Source organism: Elephas maximus, chromosome 5, assembly GCF_024166365.1.
Source record: "Elephas maximus indicus isolate mEleMax1 chromosome 5, mEleMax1 primary haplotype, whole genome shotgun sequence".
Lineage (NCBI taxonomy): Eukaryota > Metazoa > Chordata > Mammalia > Proboscidea > Elephantidae > Elephas > Elephas maximus.
The window spans coordinates 89,534,342-89,556,477 of NC_064823.1; the positions used below are offsets into that span (position 1 = coordinate 89,534,342).

Here is a 22,136-nt window from a genome sequence, read left to right on the forward strand (position 1 = left end):
CCACTTAAAGTTCATGTGTAGAAGGATTTATTATGACCCTCTCTGTTCCAAAAATGCAGTTTACTAAGAACTGGAAGAACTCTAGTCCACCAAAAATTCACAGTTGGCAATTGACACTTATCGGGCTGAATGGAAACAGTCCAAGAATGTAGGTATTGATTCATTCTTTTGTAAATGTGCATTTACTTATAGATGTTCATGCTATGGTTATTGTTTGTTTTCTTTCTTTTGGATCTTGATTTATAACTGCCTGGACATTTTGCTTTGACGTATTTCTACATGTAGTTCAGCAAATAAGTCTGCTATCAAGTAAGCAAATGTTGGAGTATGATGGTTTGACTGTATGGCAGTGTTGTGGAAGCCTCTTAGTTTCTCCCTTCCTTCCCTCTTTTTTAAAACTTATAATGTTACTCATTATTTTCCTTCAGTCGTCAATGATGAGGACAATATTGAGAAGACATTGCTATCTAATTTTAGATCATCTTGAAAAGCAAAAATGCCTTACATTCAGTAGTATGGTTGTTGCTATTGTTTAGCCTTCCCCTCCAAACAGTATACATTGGCTTGGAACGTTCACAACTTGTGTGTTGGGAGAAGTTTCCCATATTCTACATTGCTGTTGTTTCATAGAAAATAAATTGGAAAGAGCCACACTTTTCTGTTATTTTTGTTTTTATCTTTTTGAATTTGGCATAAGTAGACATAAATGAAAGTTTTTTGGTAAGAATTTTAATAATCCCAATTGCCCCTTTTTCCTAAAGCAACCTAAGCCAATGCTATTGAAAGCTTATTTCTAATTTTATTGTAAGAACTGATGGTATACAATTGATTTACTGTATTTTTATGAAAATAATACGGACCTTCTACCTTTGCCAAAGCTCCCTCTACCACCAAGGTATTTTGTAAGAGAGCTATGCTAATTTTTTTTTTTTTTTTTACAACAACATCTTATTTAAAAAATGCCACAACAGTGCTAATGAGAACACCTTAGGGAAATGGAGCAGTTGGCAAACAATCTTAGAAGTCATGGATTATTTGCATAAAAATATGTTATGTTGGTATTTTGGATTAGATTTGTTTCATAATATTTTTCAGTGTCAACTGGTCACAGAAAGTTTTTTCCTATTAATTTTAGATTTTCGGCCCACTGTTTTCCACCTTTTCTAAGTGTACTACTTTGCAGATATTTTCTAATTTACTTTTAAAACAGACTTAAAAACTAACCCTCTGACCACTTAATTGGTTTTTAGGAGCCATTTTTTCATAGAAACAAAGGGTGCAGACAACACAAGTAACGAACAAATTTAGCGAACAATGTGTGCACCCAACACAAGTAGTGAATTAACAAGACAGCAAGCAAACAATGCTTAAATACCACGTGTTGACTAGAGACTGAAGATCTGTGAAATGGCATGAGGCTAGAGCAGGATATATGCTTGCACATCACTTCCTTGCCTATTGCTTGGTGTGCAGCAAATTCAATTTTGCTTCTAGAAACTTCTTTCTTTTTTTCCTTTTCAAATATTTTCCATCTGTGGTTGTTTGAATCAGTGGATGCTGGACACAGATTAAGACACAGATAAGGTGTCTTAAGACTAATCAGGAGGCAACTAGGGCAACTGAGATATAGTCATCTTTGTCCATAATTGTGAAAACATCATGTTGTAAGCTTTAGTGTCTATCCTAGATTTACAAATAAAGATACAGATTTCATTAAATAACATGTCTTTATTCAATTTACTTTTTCCTAAGAAGCCACTTCACCATTTCGGAGGCAAAAAAAAAAAAACAACATAGAATAATAAATGTAAATGCTGCTAAATTTTGCTGGAGACATTAAACATAAAACGTTCACATTTCCTCATTAAGCAAAGGGCTGTCCTAAGGAGTCCAATCATTGAAATATCAACTTAGGCTTTGTATCTTGGATATTAAAGAGCTAAATATACAGTTAATCTTAAAAAGTTTGGCCTTTATTCTTTAACAAGCATCAGGCCTTATTGTGAATGCTTGAGTTGCTCATTTAATACTCACAGTAACTCATTTCTCTGCTCCCAATTTTTTAGATGAAAAATCTAACAAAGGAACATTATGTGAAAGATTACCAAATTATTGTTTTCTGCACAGGGAAGTCAAAATATTATTGAGTAACTAGATGTGGATTTTTAATCAGACATTTATTATAGACTCTCACTGTGAAAGGCATGGTTTCTTCTATGGACTCTAAAGTTCTGTGATTCTAAAAGTATATTGCAAACATAATTTAGGAGAAAAAGAAAATTCAGTCATTTGGAGTTTAGAAAATCACTGATTTTATTGGCTAGAGTAAAAGTTCAAGGGGGTGAATTTGAACTCAGGTGTATAACTATTCTCTTTTGACTTTGCTTTATTCTATGATGGCTTTATTCTCAGGCATACTGTAAATGTTCTGAAAATGGTCCACCATCTCTAGGCTTTCATTATCCATATATGTCTCAGTAGCAAAAGGAGAGAGCCTTTATCTCCATCCAGTGTCTCTATCAATTCCTCAAAAGGACTGAATAGCGATGATAGTTTTATTGTGCCATGCCTGGTTTTATCTGTGTGTCCAGGGAAATGGGATTGTCTGACTAGTCAGCTGGGAGGCAAGAAGGACATGGGCTCTCATGGTCAGCTCCACTGAAGTTTATCAGTAAGAACAGTTCCTAAATGAAAGGGATAGACAATATATGCATGGTATTATATAAAACGTACACCCGAATGTCTCTGACTGACCACAATACTTTGTCAATGTAGTTTCCTTCCTGAAGTAAATTTTGCTCCTGGTTATGTTTTCACCTGGCCATAGAACATCATGGTCACTCTTCTGAGAGTGCTTACTGAACTTACTTTGTCATATCATTGAAAATGATGAGTCCTCAGGCATGTCAGGTATATGAAATAGGAAGTTGTTGTTTTCTTTAGGTTATTGTGTCATTTTCAACTCATAGTGACCCTACTTGGTCCAGCATCATCCCCACAATAGATGCTATGTTTGAGTCTATTGTTGCAACTGCTGTGTCAATGCATCTTGTGACTGATAGATTTGTAATGATTTAAAAAAAAAAAAATAGCTGCTGAGACTGCTATGTGCAACCAAACACCTCATGGAATTTGATTTCTTGGTTTCGAGGTTTAGGTTCATATTTCCATTTTAGGAGCACCTCAGTTTATTGTCCTAATAACACATTTAGGGCTTCTGTGCTATATCCTAGTTCATTGTGTGGCTCCTGGGGTCTTAATAGATTACAAGTGACCATCCAAGGCACAAAATTGGCTTCTAATCGTCTGCAGCATCAGAAGAAGAAGAAGAGGAGTCAGGAATAAGAGGAGGAAATGGAATGTATGGCTAATTGCCTCCATGAACAGGTGCCTCCTTTGTCAGGAGACCAGAACTGGATTGTGCCTGGCTACCAATTCTGAATATTTTGATTAAAGATTCTACAGAAGAATCCTGAACAAAAAGAGGAAAAATGCAAACCAGAATTTCAGATTCTCATGGAATCCAGACTTTCTGGAGCCATGGAGGCTGGATGAAACCCTGAAACTGTTCTGAGATAATCTTTCAACCTTAAATCAAAAATATCCCCTGAAGTCTTCTTAAAACCAAACAATACTTTTAGCTTAATTAATCAAGAAACTGTGCCTTGGGCATTATGCTCTTTTAAGATCTATCTATACGGGATGAAATTGACAACAGCAACTTGAAAGGTGAGATAAGAAACTTAGGGGTTAATGAGTTTATATGAAGAAGCTCTGGTGGTGCAGTGGGTTAAGTGTTTGGCTGCTGACCAAAAAGTTGGTGGTTCATACCCACCAGTTGCTCGGCATGAGAAAGGTGTGGCAATCTGCTTCCTTAAAGATTGTTGTTGTTGTTAGGTGCCATTGAGATTGTTCAGACTGATAGCCCAATGTACAACAAAACAGAACACTTTCCAGTTCTGTACCATTCTCACAATCATTGTTAAGCTTGAGGCCATTGATGTAGCCACTGTATCCATCCGCCTTCTTGAGGGTCTTCCTCTCTTTATCTGACCCTCTTCTTTACCAAGCATGATGTCCTTCTCCCGGAACTGGTCCCTCCTGATAACGTGTCCAAAATATGTGAGGCAATATTTCACCATCCTCACATCTATGGAATATTCTGGCTGTACTTCTTCCAAGACAGGTTTGTTTGTTCTTTTGGCAGTCAACGGGATATTCAATATTCGTCACCAACACCATAGTTCAAAGACATCATTCTTCTTCAGTTTTAATTCATGTTAAGCTTTTGCATGCATATAAGACAACTGAAATGCTACAGCTTGAGTCAGGTGTACCTTTGTCCTCAAAATCTCAAAAATGAGATCTTTTGCATCAGATTTGCTCAATGTAATAAACCCTTTGACTTCCTGACTACTGCTTCCATGCATGTTGGTGGTGGATCCAAGTAAAATGAAATCCTTGACAACTTCAGTATTTTCTCCATTTATCACGATGTTACTTATTAGTCAGTAACAATTACAGAAATTATGGAATGGTTCTACCCTGTCCTGTACTGTAGCTATGGGTTGGAATTGACCCTACGGCAGTGAGTGGGGGTTTATATTAATGGGGGAGGAACAAATTGGAAAAGAAGAGTGAGAATTATTGCACAACTTGAAGAATATAGTCAGTGTCACTGAATTGTAGGTGTAGAAACTGTTGAAATGGTGTACTGTTGTGTGTATTCTAAACAATAAGAACAAAAAAATTAAAAGAAAAGGTAATACGTGTTCTCTGAACAAGTAATAAAAAAATAATGAGTATATAAAGTAAATACGGTAGCCTCACTTTCCAATTATTTCCAGTGGGAACATGTCACCAGTTTCACGTCCATTATTACAGACTCTTTCCTCTATGTTTATGTAGTCTAATTTGTACACAATGTTTTAAAATTATTGATTTAGATAAATGTGATATATATATATATTTGTGCAATTTTTTTTTCTACTCTATCATGTGTCAGGAACATATTTCTGAATCAATGCTTTTTGGTCTGTCTTTTCATCTTTTTAATGCATTCATCTTTTCATATGTACAGATGTACCAAAATGTCTTTATACAATCATTTATACTTGGACAGTTAGAGCGTTCCTAAAGTTTATTACTGCAACTGGGCTGTAGAGCTAGCCTGCTAACCAAAATGTCAGCAGTTTGAATCTACCACCTGCTCCTTGAGAACCCTGTGGGGCAGTTCTGGTCTGTCATAAAGGGACACTATGAGTTGGAGTCAACCTGATGGCAAAGGGTTATGTTTTTGGTTTTACGTATATGACCCGAATTATTTGTTCTGATAGGTGTTGTCAGTATTCTCTACTAATCTATAGGTTATCTTTTAACTTTTTTTTATGGCATCTTCCATATAAAAATTTAAATTTTTATACTGTTAAATTTTATACGGTTTTATACAGTTAAATCTGTTAATTATTTATGGATTCTTAGTTTTGGGCCATTTTATTCCCAAGATACTAAAACATGTTCTACTGTATATATATATTTTTTAAACACTAAAGGTTTATTTTTGGGGTTTAACTCTGTAATTCAATCCGAAATTTGTTTTTGTGACAATATGACATGGGGACCTCATTGTATAATTTTCCCTATACCATGTATGAATGAGTAATTGTGTCTAAATGATTTTAAATGTCCATTTTTTCATACACTGAATTTCTACATACATCAGATCAGCTTACCTGGATCTGTTTTGGATTCTAGCCTCTTCACCGATCTACATATCTGTTTCTAACCCAGTCCCATAGTGTTTTAATAACTGTGACCCACTCTAGTGTGGACTCTTTGTTTCAATTTTTTCTTATTGCTGTGCATTTACTGTTCCAGAATAACCTAGTGTAATATTTGTGTCTTTCTCCAAAATATTTTCAGGATATCGAAATAAATGTACTGAATTCCTAGAGTTATTTAAAGAGTATAATTTAATGTTGAGATTATTCACCAAGGTGCATAGCAGGTCTTTCTATCTTATCATGTCTTTTTTTATATTCCTCACTAAATGTTAGTATTTTCATTTCTATAGGATTTAAAATTTTCTTGTTAAGATTATGTTTATTTTATGATGTCTGTTGCTATTGTGATAATATCTATAATATATCTTATGATAGATTTTTGCAGACACTTAGGAAATCCATTGATTTCTAATATTGCTATATTTGAACTTCTTACAGAACTTTTCAATACTATAATTTTTCAGTTGCTACCTTAAAATTATCTCAATAGACAGCCATATTATACACAAGTGATGACAAATTCATTTCCTATGTTCTAAACTGTATTCTTTTCACATGTTTTTCTTGACTTACTGAATTTGCGAGGACTTAGAGAACAATGCTGATTAGTAAAATTGACAGCTAAGCATTGTTGTCAGTTTCTTGACTTTGATGATAATAAGTCATTAGGAAAAAGAAAACAAACCTTAGCAAAATGTAAATAATTCATACATGTGATAAAAAAATAGAACAGATCAATTAGTATATATGTGCTTTTGAGTTAAAAAACACAAATCTCCTTCAGACCTCAGCCTTATTTAATCATTTTTGTTTTTGTTTCTTCTGATGTTGATCATACACTTTAGTTAAACAGATCAAGGTAACCTGCCTTACATATGTGTATGTGTTTGTATATGGAGAGAGAAATGAAAGGACACACATGAGGTAATCAATACCAGTCATTGGATGGTGGGGTGCTGCTGCATGCTGTTTGGCCAGGAAATTGGAGGTAGACCAAAGAGTGGGTGATTTTTTTAAAAAGCATATTTGGTAGAATTATGAAATCTCGTTTATGTAAAATTAAATATCTGTGTGTGTGATGCAACAATGGGTTCAAGCATAGCAACAATTGCGAGATAGCACAGGACTGGGCAGTGATTTGTTCTGTTGTGAATAGGGTCACTATGAGTAAAAAAAAAAGGCACCTAATAACAACAATAACTGCAAATATATTTACACAGAAAGATGTTATATGATATTATAATCATTACAGAGTTAAGGAAGTTTACCACGGATACATGGAAATTTTGGTGGCGTTATTTATACTTTTTTGTATTCTCTAAATTATTACCTAGAATATGAGTTATTTATATAAATAAAATAGGTGCAAAAGCAATTTTCGATGTAAAAAAAGACATAAACTTGATAGTTGACATTTGACACTGTCACATTCTGATTTTTGCTATGCTAAACTGTTTTTTTTTTTAACTGTATATACCTTTTGTTCCCTATTAGATTTTAAGATCTTTGAGAGTAGATTCAGTATCTTATTAATATTCACTATAATGCCTGACATGGTATCCTATACATAACTGATAAGCTGTCTGTTATTGGATAAATGAACTTTGAGCAAAAAGAGTAAGACTGGCTAAATCAAGTTGAAAAAGATTCAAAGATCATCGCTTATTGATTGAGTAAGAAAATAGGAATTTTAGCTGTTATCTCATGACCTTGACCAAATTATTTGCTATGGGCAAGTTAGTTTTCCAATTCTTGAACAAACTTAGATTCTGAAAGTAGGAACTCATATAAAACTAGAGAAGGTTCTGGGTAGATCTGCTAAGAAAAGTTGATACATTGTTACTAGAGGCTCTTTTTAACTTGTTCTACCGATCTTGTCTGGAAATAAATTCTGAGATTGGGTTCTGCTCCTGTGTTGGAAAACATTTTGTCTCTGTTTTTGGCACCAATATTTACCACTGCCTTATAAGTCCTCCTATGTGTCACATGGAAGTACATTTTCTAGACTCCTCGGTTTAGGGTCCTTCATGTGAGTTATGTTCTGTCAATGACATACACTCTTTTAGGATTCGGACAGCGCAATAGAGAAAGAAGTTCTATTATCTTTCATCTAGCAGTAGTGGGAAGATGAATGGGCTTTAGCAGATATGAGGTTTCCTAATGGCATGTGGCCTTTTTCATGACAAACACCCCAAGGCTTTGGAGTAGCTGTGAAGCTTGATGGTGGAATACTATGATTTCCTGACATAAACAGCAATTTAATCAACGTCCTCATTTTTCTGATCAACAGGCAAATCTGAAATAGGTGACGATCCTTCTGGACTTTTGCTCTTCTAGCACACTGGAAAATGGTACTGTAAGCAACGAATTATTTGGTCTAAACTTGTTTCATGACTGAAACTTGAGTAATAGTGCATCCACTAGGAATCACCTAAAGGCTCTAGGAATCGTCAGATAATGGTTTAAAATATAAATGTTATCTGCTAATATCTTAAATTAGAGACCTCCTTATTACAAGTTGTACATCTAAAGATCCTTTGCTTCCAATTGTTTTCCTGGTTTTTATCTCCAGTTTTGTACTTCATTGCAATACTTGTGGTCTTGTTCAATGCATTTGCATTGATTTTTATTTCATTCTATCCTGACCTTTGCACCCTGCACTTCCTCACTATCATTGATCTACCCATCTCTGAAAGCTTATCTTCTTTGACCTAAGTTTTTTGATCAATTTTTTCCAGGGCTTAACTTACCTTTATTTATCTCGTTTATTTGCCAGTCATTTTGAACCACTGTCATCCGTGACGTGGGATTCTAGGCTTTTACAAATAACAGATTTGCATTTTAAACCAACCTACACCATATAAGAGTCAGCAGAAATCACCAAAATAAAACTTGACTTGGACAGAGAACAAAACACCTGAATGGATAATAAAGAGAAAAAGATGGTTAACCAGGTTAATAATGAGAGCTTTTCCAATTAAATCAATATGATCCATTTTCATATACTTTGAAATGGTAAAATTAATACCCATTATACAAAAATTCCATTGCTATCCAGTTGATTACAACTCATATCTATCCTATAGGACAGAGAAAAACTGCTCCATCAGGTTTCCAGTGAGCAAGTGGTGGACTTGAACGGCCAATCTCTTGGTCAGCAGCAGAACTCTTAGCCACTATGCCGCCAGGGCTGCACCCACCATAGGGGTGGCATGAAATCATTGGTCATTTCACTTCTGGTTTGCGGGAGATGGTATTACACCAACAGAATGGACTCTCTTGAACCAAGACTGATCTAGCTACTACTGTCACCCAAAATCCAACTTGCTATTTATTCTGATTATACATTTGGGAACCATGGGTGGGACTTCAGACCCAACGGACCTACGATGAGTTAACCTTTGTCATTACTCTATTACTTGATCTCTATATAGCTGTCACGGATTGAATTGTACCCTCAAAAAATATGTGCATCAATTTGGCTAGGCCATGATTCCCAGTATTCTGTGATTGTCCACCATTTTGTAATCTGATGTGATTTTCCTATGTGTTGTAAATCCTACCTCTATGATGTTGATGAGATGGGATTAGCAGCAGTTATGTTCATGAGGCAGTAATCACTCTACAAGATTGAATTGTGTCTTGAGTCAATCTCTTCTGAGATATAAAAGACAGAAGTGAGTAGAGAGATCTTGGGAACTCATACCATGAAGAAAGCAGCTCTAGGAGCAGAACATGTACTTTGGAGCCAGGGTTCCTGCATGGAAAACTCTTCGACCAAGAGAAGATGGTGACAAGGACCTTCCTCCAGAGGCAACAGAGAGAGAAAGACTTCCCCTGGTGCCCGTATCCTGAATTTGGAATTCTAGCCTTCTAGACTGCAAGGGAATAAGTTTCTATTTTTCAAAGCCATCCACTTGTGGTATTTCTGTTATAGTGGCAGTAGATAACTAAGACAGAGAGTTTGGTACCAAGAATGGGGTGATACTCTGACAAATACCTAAAATGTAGAAGTGGTTTTGAAATTGTGAATGGAGAGAGGCTGGAAGAGTTTTAAGATGCCCAATAGTAAAAGCTTAGATTGCCTTAAAGAGACTGTTCATGGAATTATGGACATCAGACAATTCTGGTGAGAAGTCAGAAGGAAATAAGGAGAGCTGTCTCACTGGTGAAGATGCAGATGGCAAGAAACAGCATTAGAAAACCAGCAGCAGCAGAAACAGGAGACCAGTAAGAGACAGCACTGGAGTTGACCCACAGAGCTAGAGAGTTGAGTGGCAGAGTCCAGAAGGCTTCCTCGTGGAGTGTGGTGCCTCTGGGCACTTATTGATAGCATTAGGCTTGCTACCCATGTAGCAAGAGATTTGAGCACCTTCCGGCTAAAGGAAACTGGTGGAGAGGGGTGCCTCCGGACATTTTTGTGTGGAGCTACTGGGCTTTGGAACACTTGTCCCAAAGGGCAGATGCAGGCATCAAGCCTTAGGGCTGAGAGGCCAAGAAACTGGGAATCAGAAGCTGAAGAGACAAGATATACAGGAAGCTGAGCTGCCTCAGTCTCAAAGGGTATGGTCACAAAGTCTGGGGTCTCAAAAGGGTGGAGCCATGGCCTCTGGTATTCCTAAGGGTGGTGTCACCACTCACATGGACTAGGAGAATGATGTGCCTAAAGCCAAGGGAGCAGAGTTGCCATTCCAGTGGGCCTGGAAGGGAGAGGTGAAGCTCAGACCAAAGGCCTCCATTCAGAATCCAGAGACCGTGGCCAATACCTAGGGTCTGGAGGGCAGAGCCATTGTGTAATTGGTCTCAGAGAACAGAGGATTATTTTCAAAGGCTTGGCGGCTAATGTAATGTGTTCTGCCAACTTGCTTGGTGCCTGTTATCCCTTCTTTCCCTCCAACATCTCTCATTTGTAATCGAAATGTCTAGCTTGTGACTGTCTCACCATTGTACTTTGGAAGCAGATAGCTTTTATTCTAGATTTCACAGATAAAGAGGAATCTTTGGATTTTAGAGTTGGAATTGTTTTAAGACTTTTAGCATGATATGATGGGGTGAATGTGTTTTACATGTGGCAAGGACATGAATTTTGGGGGGCAAAGGGTATAATGTCATGCGTTGAATTGTGTCTCCTAAAAATATGTGTATCATTTTTACTAGGCCATGATTCCCAGTGTTGTGTATTTGTCTACCATTTTGTCATCTGATGTGATTTTCCTATGTGTTGTAAATCCTATCTCTACGACGTTGATGAGACGGGATTAGTAGCAGTTTAGTTAATGAGGCAGGGCTCAATCTACAAGATTGGATTGTGTCTTCAGCCAATATCTTTTGAGATATAAAGAGAGAAGTGAGTAGAGAGAGGTGGGGGCTTCATACCACTAACAAGGCAACACGGGCAGCAGAGCAGGTCTTTTGGATCCAGGGTTCATGCATGGAGAAGCTCCTAGACCAAGGAAAGATTGATGACAAAGACCTTCCTTCAAAGCCAACAGAGAGAGAAAGACTTCTCTTGGAGCTGGTGCCCTGAATATGGACTTCTAGCCTTTTAGACTGTAAGGGAATAATTTTCTCTTTGTTAAAGCCAACCACTTATGATATTTCAGTTATAGTGATACCAGATAACTAGTACCCTGCTTTCACACATTTTGTTTTCTAAAGAAAGGCATGCCTTTCACACGTCAGAGTCTTAACTTGATGTACTGCCCAAGGCAAACAACTTTTGGAATGTCAGTATAAGGGGAAAATTTAAATATTGCCAGCTGTGACAGTTTTTGCATTGTTGTCTCTCAGCTCCAAACAGCTTTATGGTATTGAAGCTACCAGTAACGGGTTCATATATTGCAATATATACATTAACAACAGTATAGTACTATAATGTAATTCTAATTACTCAACGAGTTGAATTGATCTAAATTATCCATTGCTTGTCTTAAAAATGACTTTTTTCAAAAATTTCTCTCCAGGTATGCTACATAAATAAATATAGGCATAGGTATAGTTATAGATGAAATGAGTCCTGGTGGTGCAACTGTAGTGCACTTGGTTGCTAACCAAATGGTTTGCAGTTTGAACCCACCAAGCAGTTTCCCAGGAGAAAGACCTGGTGATCTGCTCCTGTAAAAATTACAGCCTAGAAAACCTTGAAAAGCAGTCTATAACATGCGTCCCTATGAATCAAAATCAACTCAATGAGTACTAAGAGAAATAACAATAGGCATTGATAAAAAAAAAAGTTTTTTTTTTTTATTGATAGAGATAAATATAGAAAAAATCATATTAGATGATTGCTACTTAAGTTCCATAGTCAGGATTCAACTACCAAGAAGGGAGAAAAATCAAGTAAACATTCCCTTTAAAAAACGTTGCTTTCAGTTGGCTTGTTTTCTGCTAGTTATTCTGCATATTGTACACTAATGTCTACACCAAAATTAAAGCAAAACTCTCCATGCAAAGGACACTGAAAGGAGTAATTTCTTGAGACAAAAGTATTGCAAAAAAGTATAAACTTAAGTGCAGTTAAGAAAATACCCTAGCTTAAGTTAAGTTTAAAATAAACTAAAACTTGTTTATAACTATGTTTACTACGCTGCAAGTGAGATGGCAGTTAGATACCACTGCTAATTACCAGATACTTTAGAAATGATAGCAGACTTCTGCTTCTAGGTAAGGTGGAGAAGTAGGAAGTGGATGTACCCTTCTTCCTGAAACAGTTAAAGTAGTGGACCAAGTGTATGAATCAATGTCTTTGGAGAAATTGAAAATTGGGCAACAAAAAGACTGTAAACCCTGAGAAGTAGGAAACAAACAACTTGTGTCTTATGACAGCCCCAGTTTACTACTTTGAGAGAATTCCTAGGCCATACTCAGAAGAAAAACTCAGGCATAGTTTGGGGACTCTGAATTAAGAAGATGGAGCCAGCAGTCCAGGGAGACAAAGGCGAATAGAGAAAACTTCAAAGTCTACAGGAAGGACTCCTGGAGACTGTAGCTGAGTAATGATATGTATTTGCAGGGACAAATTACCCAGTAAGCAAGTTAAACATGGGCTTACTTGTGCTTATTTACTAATCTGTAGGGTGACTCATGTGAAATTGTTCTTGACAGATTAGTAAATAGCACAAGTAAGCCCGTATTTACCTTGCTTGCTGGGCAATCTGTCCCCTTCAAGATTGTAATTTGAAAAGGTTCTTTGATTCTGTAGGAAGATGCTGTAGGGTTGGTAGGGACAGATGCCAGACATACCTACAAGCAGGTTCTTTGATGGTGAAAAAGTGAGAAATTTTTCACTACAGGTGATCTGGTAAGCAAGTTAAGCAACATGTTTGCATTGCCTATTGGATAATCCGCCTCTGTGAATATGCATATGAAGAAACTAGTGCAGGCTGGGGGAATTCCTTTGGAAGAATAGGGACTAGTGTCAGGTAAACATACAGGGCTGGAGAAAGTACCTTTTCTCCTTAGCTAGATTGGAAAATCTCATTATTCACGGGCATTGGAGAGATTACTCAGAAGAGTTTTACCTCAATAAGGGGGAATAATTAGCTGTAGACTGAGCACAAAACCTAAATGTATGAAACTATTATTTTGTAACTTTACTGTGACCTAAAAAAAAACCCAAGAATATTTATAGAAATATGAAAGTATACAGTATCCAACAAAGAAAAATTCATAACACCTGTCATCCAATCAAAAATAATTAAGCAGCGTGCTAACACACAGAAGAATGAAATAATGAAAAGAAAACTTAATCAGCTAAAAACAATCTATAACTGACACAGGTGCTGGAATTGCAGATAAAGACATTAAAACAGTCCTTACAACTGTATTCGATATGCTCAAGAAGTGGAGACATAAAGAATATTTTTTAAAAATCCCAAATTGAACTTTCAGAGATGAAAAGTACATTGTCTGAGATAAAAATATGCAGTTGGGTTTAATCATAAATCAGATATTGCAGGACAAAGATTAATGCATTGAAGACAGCAATAGATGCTTTCAAATACAATCCTGAAAAAAAAAAAATGAACAGAGTGTCCGTGACCTATAGACAACGTCATGCCACCTAAGAGAGATAGGTGTAACTTGAGTCTCAGAAGGAGAGGGAGAAGAGAAAAAATACTTAAGAAATAATGGCCAAGCATTTTCCATATGTGATTAAAACTATAAATCCACAAAACCAAGAAGCTCAATGAACGCAACACAAGACTAAGAAAAATATGAGGGGGCGGGGGGAAACAACACCAAGGTGATTCATTATTTTATTGCCCACAACCAATGATAAAGAAAAATTAGTAGAAGCAGCCCAAGAGGGAAAGAAAAGACGCATTATATACAGAAGAACAAAGATAAAGGTGACAGCAGATTTCCTAGGAAAAACAGAGTACAACTCAAGTGCTAATGAAAAGGGATGGATTTACTTTCCTTAAGTCCAGTCTTTTTTCTTACTGTATTATTGTGAAATGTGTCTTAATTTAAAGGAAAATTTGAAGTTCTATTTATCTCCAAACCTTCCACTAAAGGCTTTCCACTAAAGTCTTTTCTTGGTTTGTAATTGAGCCAGTTACTGCCCTTGTATTCTACAGCTTCAGTCCCCCAAAATACACTTTGCATTTAGGTCTCTGTGTGCTCAGTCTATTAAAGTCCAATATTTCTTAAAATGAAGTCACAATGTCTTAGAAATAACATTACTTATGTCGATTTTGATGTTTTATTATACTTATTTCTCCATGTTTTCAATGTCAGAAATATTGTCTTAATTATTTGTACAATCTGGTACAACAGTGAATTCCCCAAAAGATGGTTTTGGAAAAAATCTAAAGGAGGCTTATGGCTCTTCCATGATCTATGTTTTTGCAAACAAGTGGGAAACTATTGAACAATTCTGAGGCAGGCCAGATGAAATCGTGATAGCCACTTATGCCAAATGAGGTGAGTTTACTGGACTGACAAATGCAGGCCTGACTTCCTCTTTTGTTTCCTGGTAATGGACTCCTCCATCACCATCAGCCTAAGGAAAGTAAATATTCAGTGCAGTCATCTATTTCTACTATATTGAAGTGGACGTTTGGGACAAACAAAAAGAGGCTCTATAGATGGTGGGCTTCCAACTGGAATATTTTCCTACAGAAGTGGTCAGAACCTGGCAGAATGGACAAAAAAATAGAGAGTGGAGAGAAGGATTGTGCTGAATGTTGCTGATGTAACTTGCATGAGCTTCCTACTTATAAAAGTCTTAAAACTAAGCTTTCCTCTCTCCCTTGATGAACAGTCTTGGTGCTCGCAGCCCTGACTGTCTCCTTTCCTTGTGCAACAAAATAAAAGTACCGTTCCACTCTCGGGAAAAAAATTCAAACTTGAGTTGCAATAGTGAAGGATTCTATGGGGAAAACATTAAATAATGGAGGAAGCATCAAAAGAAGATGGATAAAATACAGAGAGGCATTATACCAAAAAGAATTGGTGGATGTTCAACCATTTCAAGAGGTGTTAATGTCAGCCTTGTTGGGGTGAGATGGTATCTCTTTGTAGTTTTGACTTGTATTTCTCTAATGGCTGATTGTCTTAGTCATCTAGTGCTGCTATAACAGAAATACCACAGGTGGATAGGTTTAACAAAGTGAAGTTTATTCTCTTACAGTCCAGTAGACTAGAAGTCCAAATTCTGGTTGCCAAATCCAGGGGAAGGCTTTCTCTCTCTTTTGGCTCTAGAGGAAGGTCCCTGTCATCAATCTTGCCTTGGCCTGAGAGCATCTCAGTGCAGTAACCTCAGGTCCAAAGGACGTGCTCTGCTCCTAACACTGCTTTCTTGGTGGTGTGAGGTTCCCATGTCTCTCTGCTCACTTCTCTTTCTATATCTCAAAATAGATTGGCTTAAGACATACCTAATCTTGTAGACCTCATAAATATAATTGTTGCTAATCCATCTTATTACATCATAGTGATGGGATTTTCGACACAGGGAAATCACATCAGAAGATAAAATAATAGATAATCATACAAAGGAATCAAGACCTAGCCAATCTGACAGATAGTTTGGGGGGACAAAATTCAATCCATGACACTAATGGTCATGAGCATGTCCTCATGTATCTGATAGCCGCCTGAATGTCTTCTTTGGTGAAGTGTCTGTTCACATCCTTTGCAAATTTTTAATTGGGTTATTTGTCTTTTTATTGTTGAGTTTGTGTAGTGTCATGTAGATTTTAGAGTTTAAATGCTGGTCGGAATTGTCAAAGCCAAAATCTTTTACCATGTCTGTAGGTTGCCTTTTTAGTCTTTTGGTGAAGCCTTTGGATGAGCACACGTGTTTGATTTTTAGGCACTCCCAGTTATCTAGTCTCTCTTCTGGTGTTTGTGCGTTGTTAGTAATGTTTTCTGTACTGTTTATGCCATGTATTAGGGCTCCTAGCATTGTCCCTATTTGTTTTTTCCATGAACTTTATAATTTTAGATTTTATATTTAGGTTTTTGATCCATTTTGAGTTAGTTTTTGTGCATGGTGTGAGGTATGGGTCTTGTTTCATTTTTTTTTGCTCTGTTTCGGCTGCAGTTTGCTTGGTATATTTTTTCTATCCTTTGATCTTTAATATATTTATGTCTTTGTGTCTAAGGTGTGTCTCTTGTAGACAGCGTATTGATGGGTCTTTTTTTTTTAAAATCCATTCTGTCCTTCTCTGTCTTTTTATGGGTGCATTTAAGCAATTTACAGTCAGTGTAATTATCGGGAAGAGTGTGTTTATTGTCGTGGAGAGGTCTGGAGATGGTGGGGAAGGGTCTGGGGTCTGGGTGACAGGAAGGAGGAAAGATTAATAAGGCGGGAGAAGGCAGAGGCACAGGGGACTTACAGAGGAGAGCAACAATGTGGGCTGGTACTCTCATTCCTGGCATTCGTGGTTGCCGGGGTGGGACAATTGCAGCTGGTATTCACCAGAGAGGTAAGTGTTGTAGGAACATTCTCCTAGAGGAGTCTGAGCTCTTCCTTGAGGTACAGCCAGTAAATGTGGTCTTACTTAGCCCTGGATGTATCTGCACTGTACTTTTTTCTCCTACTGGGGGTTTTGTGCAGGTGCCTTTCCGTGTACAGGATTGTTGGTTTTATTCCTAGATGACCATACTGAGACATGCCTCTTGGCCAGGAAAGTCCACTCTGTATCTCTATTTCATTCCTGATATCTGTCTGTTTCTCCATCTCAGTGACTTCTGAACTAATACTTTATCCCTTCATTTAAGGTTCAGGGTTCCGGGATTGACATCCGTATCTGTTTTACTCAGTGATTTGTATCTCTATTGCATTGGGATATCTTAGCACTTCTGACTAGTCTGCCATCTTGGCTCTACTTCAAAAGCTGTGGGTTTTGAGCGGGACTCAGAACAAGAGAAGGCTCTGAAACAGGTTCAGGCTGCCATGCAAGCCATCCTGCCCCTTAGATCACATGGTCTGGCTGATCCAGTGGGAATTCACATGTTAGTGGCAGGTAGAGTTACATTTTGTAGTTTTTCAGGCCTCTATTGGTGAATCACAGTGCAGACCCTTAGGATTTTGTGGCAAATCCCCACCATCCTCTGCAGGTAACTATTCTCCCTTTTAGAAATAGATTTTAGCTTGTTACAGTGCCTTAGTACAGCCTGAATGCCTAACCATGGGCCACCAAGTCACCACGCTGTCTATCATCAATTGGGTGCTGTCTGAACCACGAACTGCCTATCATGAACTGGGTATTGTCTGATCCATGAAGTGATAATGTCAGATGTGTACAGGAGCACTCCATCATGAAATGGAAGTGGTATACATGAGATTGGGCTCTAGCAGGACCTGAAGGCACAAGTAAGTTGCATGCGGAAGTGTCTTAAATGCCCATAGTCTCCATTCCTGTCATGGTACCTTCCTTCCCTTCCCCCCCAGTCTGCAAGAATGGACTGATGGGGAGTTCATTATGATCAGTTGACTGAAGAAGAGAATACTTGTGCCTGGTTTACAGATAGTTCCACATGCTATGCAAGCACCACTCAAATATGTCCAGTGGCAGCACTGGAGCCCCTATTTGGGACCTCCCTGAAGGAGAGTGTTGAAGGGAAATTCTTCCAATGGAGAGAACTTGGAGTAATGCACCTGGTTGTTCACTTTGCTGTGAAGGAGATGTGGCCAGATGTAAGATTATATACTGATTTCATGGGCGATGGCCAAAGATTAGCTGAATGGTCAGGGACTTGGAAAGAACATGTTTGGAAAATTAGTGACAAACAGGTATAGAGAAGAGAGATTTGGATAGACCTCTCTGAAAGGGCCAAAGAACTGAAAATATTTGTATCTTATGTGAATGATCACCAAAGGATCACCTCGCAGAGGATGACTTTAACAATCAATTGGATTGGATCATGCCTTCCATGGAAACCAATTGTCTACTTTCCTCGGCCACTCCTGTCATTGCCCATAAGCTATTGAACAATGTGGCTATGGTGGCGGGGATGGAGGTTATGCATGGCCTCAGTAACATGTATATCCACTCACCAAGACTAACTTGGCTACAGCCACTGCTGAGCCCCCAATCTACCAGCAGGAGAAACCAACTCTGAGTCCCTGATAAGGCACTATTTCTTGAGGCAATGAGCCCACAACCTGGTAGCATGTTGATTATATTAGACCTCTTCCATCTTGAAAAGAGCAGCATTTTTTTCTTATTGGGACAGACACTTACTCCAGATACAGAATTGCCTTCTCTGCATGCAATACTTCTGCCAAAACTACTGTGTGTGGACTCACAGAATGTCTTTTCCACAATCATGGTATCCCATTCAGCATTGCTTTGGGTCAAGGGATTCATTTTCACAGCAAATGAAGTGTGGCAGTTGGCCCATGCTCTTGGAATTCACTGGTCTTACCATGTTGCCTATTATCCTGAAGCAGCTGGCTTCATAGAAAGATACAAAAGCCTCTTAGAGACAGAATTATGTTGCCAGCTAGTTGGTAATACTTTTCAGGGTTGTGCCATTGTTCTCTAGGGAGCTGTATCTGCTCTAAACCAGTGTTCAATACATGGTGTTCTTTCTCCCATAACCAAGATTCGCAAGTCCAGGAATGCAGAGGTGGAAGTGGAAGTGGCACCACTCACTATTACCCTAAGTGACCCACTCACAAGATATTTGCTTCTTGTCCCAGTGACTCTATGCACTACAGGTCCAGCGATCTTCATCCCAAAGGTAGGAATGCTCCTGGCAGGAGATACAAAACTGATTCCGTTTAACTGGAAGAATGCCACCTGGCTACTTTGGGTTTCTCGTGCCTTTGGATCAACAAGCAGAGAAGGGAGATACTATTTTGGGTGTTATGAATGATCCTGATATCCAGGTTGAAATGCATAAATATTACACAATGGTGGCAAAAAAGAATATGTCTCTAATACAGGAGATCACTAAGGGTATCTCTTAGTGTTAACATGTACTGTGATTAAAGGCAATGGAGAACTACAGCCACCCAATTCTGACATGACTAATAATGGTCCAGACTGTTCAGGAATGAAGGTGTGGCTCACCCCTCTAGGCATTTGGAAGTTATTGAACAACATCATTAATATCACATGTAAGTAAAAATTTGCTGAAAATAATTCAAAAACAGCTACAGCAGTACATCCACAGGTATGTGCCAGAAATTCAAACCAGATTCAGAAGAGGATGCAGAACAAGGAATATCATTGTTGATATCAGATGGATCCTGGGTGAAAGCAGAGAACACCAGAAAGATGTTTACCTGTGTTTTATTGACTATGCAAAGGCATTCGACTGTGAGGATCATAACAAATTATGAATAATATTGAGAATTCCAGAACACTTAATCACACTCATTCTGAACCTGTATGTAGATCAAGAGGCAGTTGTGCAAACAGAACGAGGGTATACTACTCACTTAAAGTTAGTAAAGTTGTGCGTCAGGGTTGTATCCTTTCACCATACTTAATCTGTATGCTGAGTAAAGAATTCCAGGAACTGCACTATGTGAAGAAGAACATGGCATCAGGCTAGGAGGAAGACTCCTTAACAACCTTTGATATGCAGATGACACAACCTTCCTTGCTGAAAATGAAGAGGACTTGAAGCACTTAGTGATTTAAATCAAAGACTATAGCCTCAAGTATGCATTACACTTCAACATAAAGAAAACAAAAATCCTCACAACTGTACCAGCAAGCACCATTATGATAAATGTAAAATATGAAGTTGTCAAGCACTTCAGTCTACTTGGATTCACAATCATTGCCCGTAGAAGTAGCAGTCAACGAATCAAAGGACGCATTTATTGGGTAAATTTGCTGCAAGAGACCTCTTTAAAGTGTTAAAATGCAAAGTTGTGACCTTGAAGACTAATACACACCTGCCCCAAGCCATGGTGTTTTCAATCGCCTCATATGCATGTGAAAGTTAGGTGATGAATAAGGAAGACTGAAGTAGAATAGTCACCTTTGAATTTTGGCGTTGCTGAAGAATATTGAATATACTATGAACTGCCAAGTGAATGAACAAATCTGTCTTGGAGGAAATATACCTAGAGTTCTCCTTAGAAGCAAGGATGGCGAGACTTTGTCTTACACACTTGAGACAATTACCAGGAGGGACCGATCCCTGGAGAAGGCCATTATGTTTGGTAAAGTAGATGGTCGCGAAAAGAGGTACACCCTTGATGATATTGACATGGCGGTTACAACAATGGGCTTAAGCATAACAACGATTGTGAAGATGGCTCAGGACCAGAAAGTGCTTTGTTCTTTTGTGCAGAGATTCGCTAACGTAAGTTGGAATCGACTTGATGGCACCTAACAACAACCACGCAATGTGCAAAGCATTGTTTTTAGGTATATAGTGGTGAAAGAAATGTACATCATGCCTGTCCGTGTGTGCTTACAATTTAATGGAATAGCATCAACCTCATTAGAAGTGTTCAGAAGAAAAATTTACATAATAACTGTAGATATTAGCATACCTGACAAAAACCCAATCTTGTTGAAGCCAGGTGGATTCCTACTCATAGTGACCCCATAGAGCAGAATAGAACTGCCTGTATAGAGTTTCCAGTAAACGGATAGTGGATTCAGACTACTGACATTTTGGTTAGCAGCCTGAGCTCTTAACCACTACACCCCCCAGTCTCCAAGGATAGCATGCCTATTGCCCTTTGCTGTGGATTTGGTTACAATTCATAGTGGCCCTATAGGACAGAGAAGAACTGCCCCGTAGAGTTTCCAGGGATCACCTGGAGTATTTGAACTGCCAACATTTTCGTTAGCAGCCATAGCATTTAACCGCTATGGCACCAGTGTTTCTAAAAGTTAGCGTAGTGCCTGCTGATACATGTAAAATTATCTCTGAATTTAAAGTAAGCTTAATTAAGTTCTGGTTTTTCCTAATTATTATTTCCTTTCTTTAAGAAAATGGAATGTTCTTAGAGTATATATACATCAAAAAAAAAAAAAAGAAAAAACCAAACCCATTGCCATAGAGTCAATTCTAACTCAAAGCAACCCTGTAGGACAGAGTAGAACTGCCCCACAGAGTTTCCAAGGAGCGCCTGGTGGATTTAAGCTGCCAGCTTTTGGGTTAGCAGCCGTAGCACCTAAGCATTGTGTAACCAGGGTTTCCAGATATACATATAAGTACACATATATGTATTTGCTTCCCCTGCACCTTTATTTATTTATTTTTTTTACTGTGCGTTAGGAGGGTTAACAGAACAAATTAGCTTCCCATTTGATAGTTTGTACATAAGTGTTCCATGACGTTGATTTCATTCCACACAACGTGTCAACCCCCTCCCCATTTCTGTCCATGCTTTCCCATTTCTTTTTGTTGTGATGTTCAACCCTTCCTTCCTTTTCATCTTTGCATTTGATCTCCTATAGATTGTTCTAAGAAGCACTTTCCTCTTGGGTGTTATTGTTTACATTATAGGCCTATCTATGATTTGGCTGATAGGTGGTCTCTGGGAATGGTTTCAATTCTAGTTCAGAAGGGTATCTGTCTCAGGAACACAGTCTCTGGGATTCCTCCAGTCTCTGTTGGACCTGTAATCTGGTCTTTTTTGTGTATGTGCTTTTTTACAATTTTTCCCCACTTCTTTCAGGAACCCTGTGTTATAATCCCTGTCAAAACAGTAGGTAGTGGTAGCCGGGCACCATCTTGTTGTTCTAGTCTCAGGGTCATATAGGTTGTGGTTCATGTGGTCCCTTAGTCTTTTAGATTAATTGCTCTCTTGAGTCTTTGGTCTTTGGTTTTCTTCACTCTCCTTCTCTCAGGACAGTAATAGACCAATGGTTGTATCTAAGCTGGCCACTCACAAGCTTTTAAGACCTCAAAAGCTTCTCACCA

The 22,136-nt window shown here is 38.1% G+C and overlaps 1 pseudogene; it reads right to left on the minus strand.

The window, feature by feature from the left end:
- LOC126077127 (UDP-glucuronosyltransferase 2B31-like) overlaps positions 1–22,136 on the minus strand; it is a 269,121-nt pseudogene that overhangs the window by 194,714 nt on the left and 52,271 nt on the right.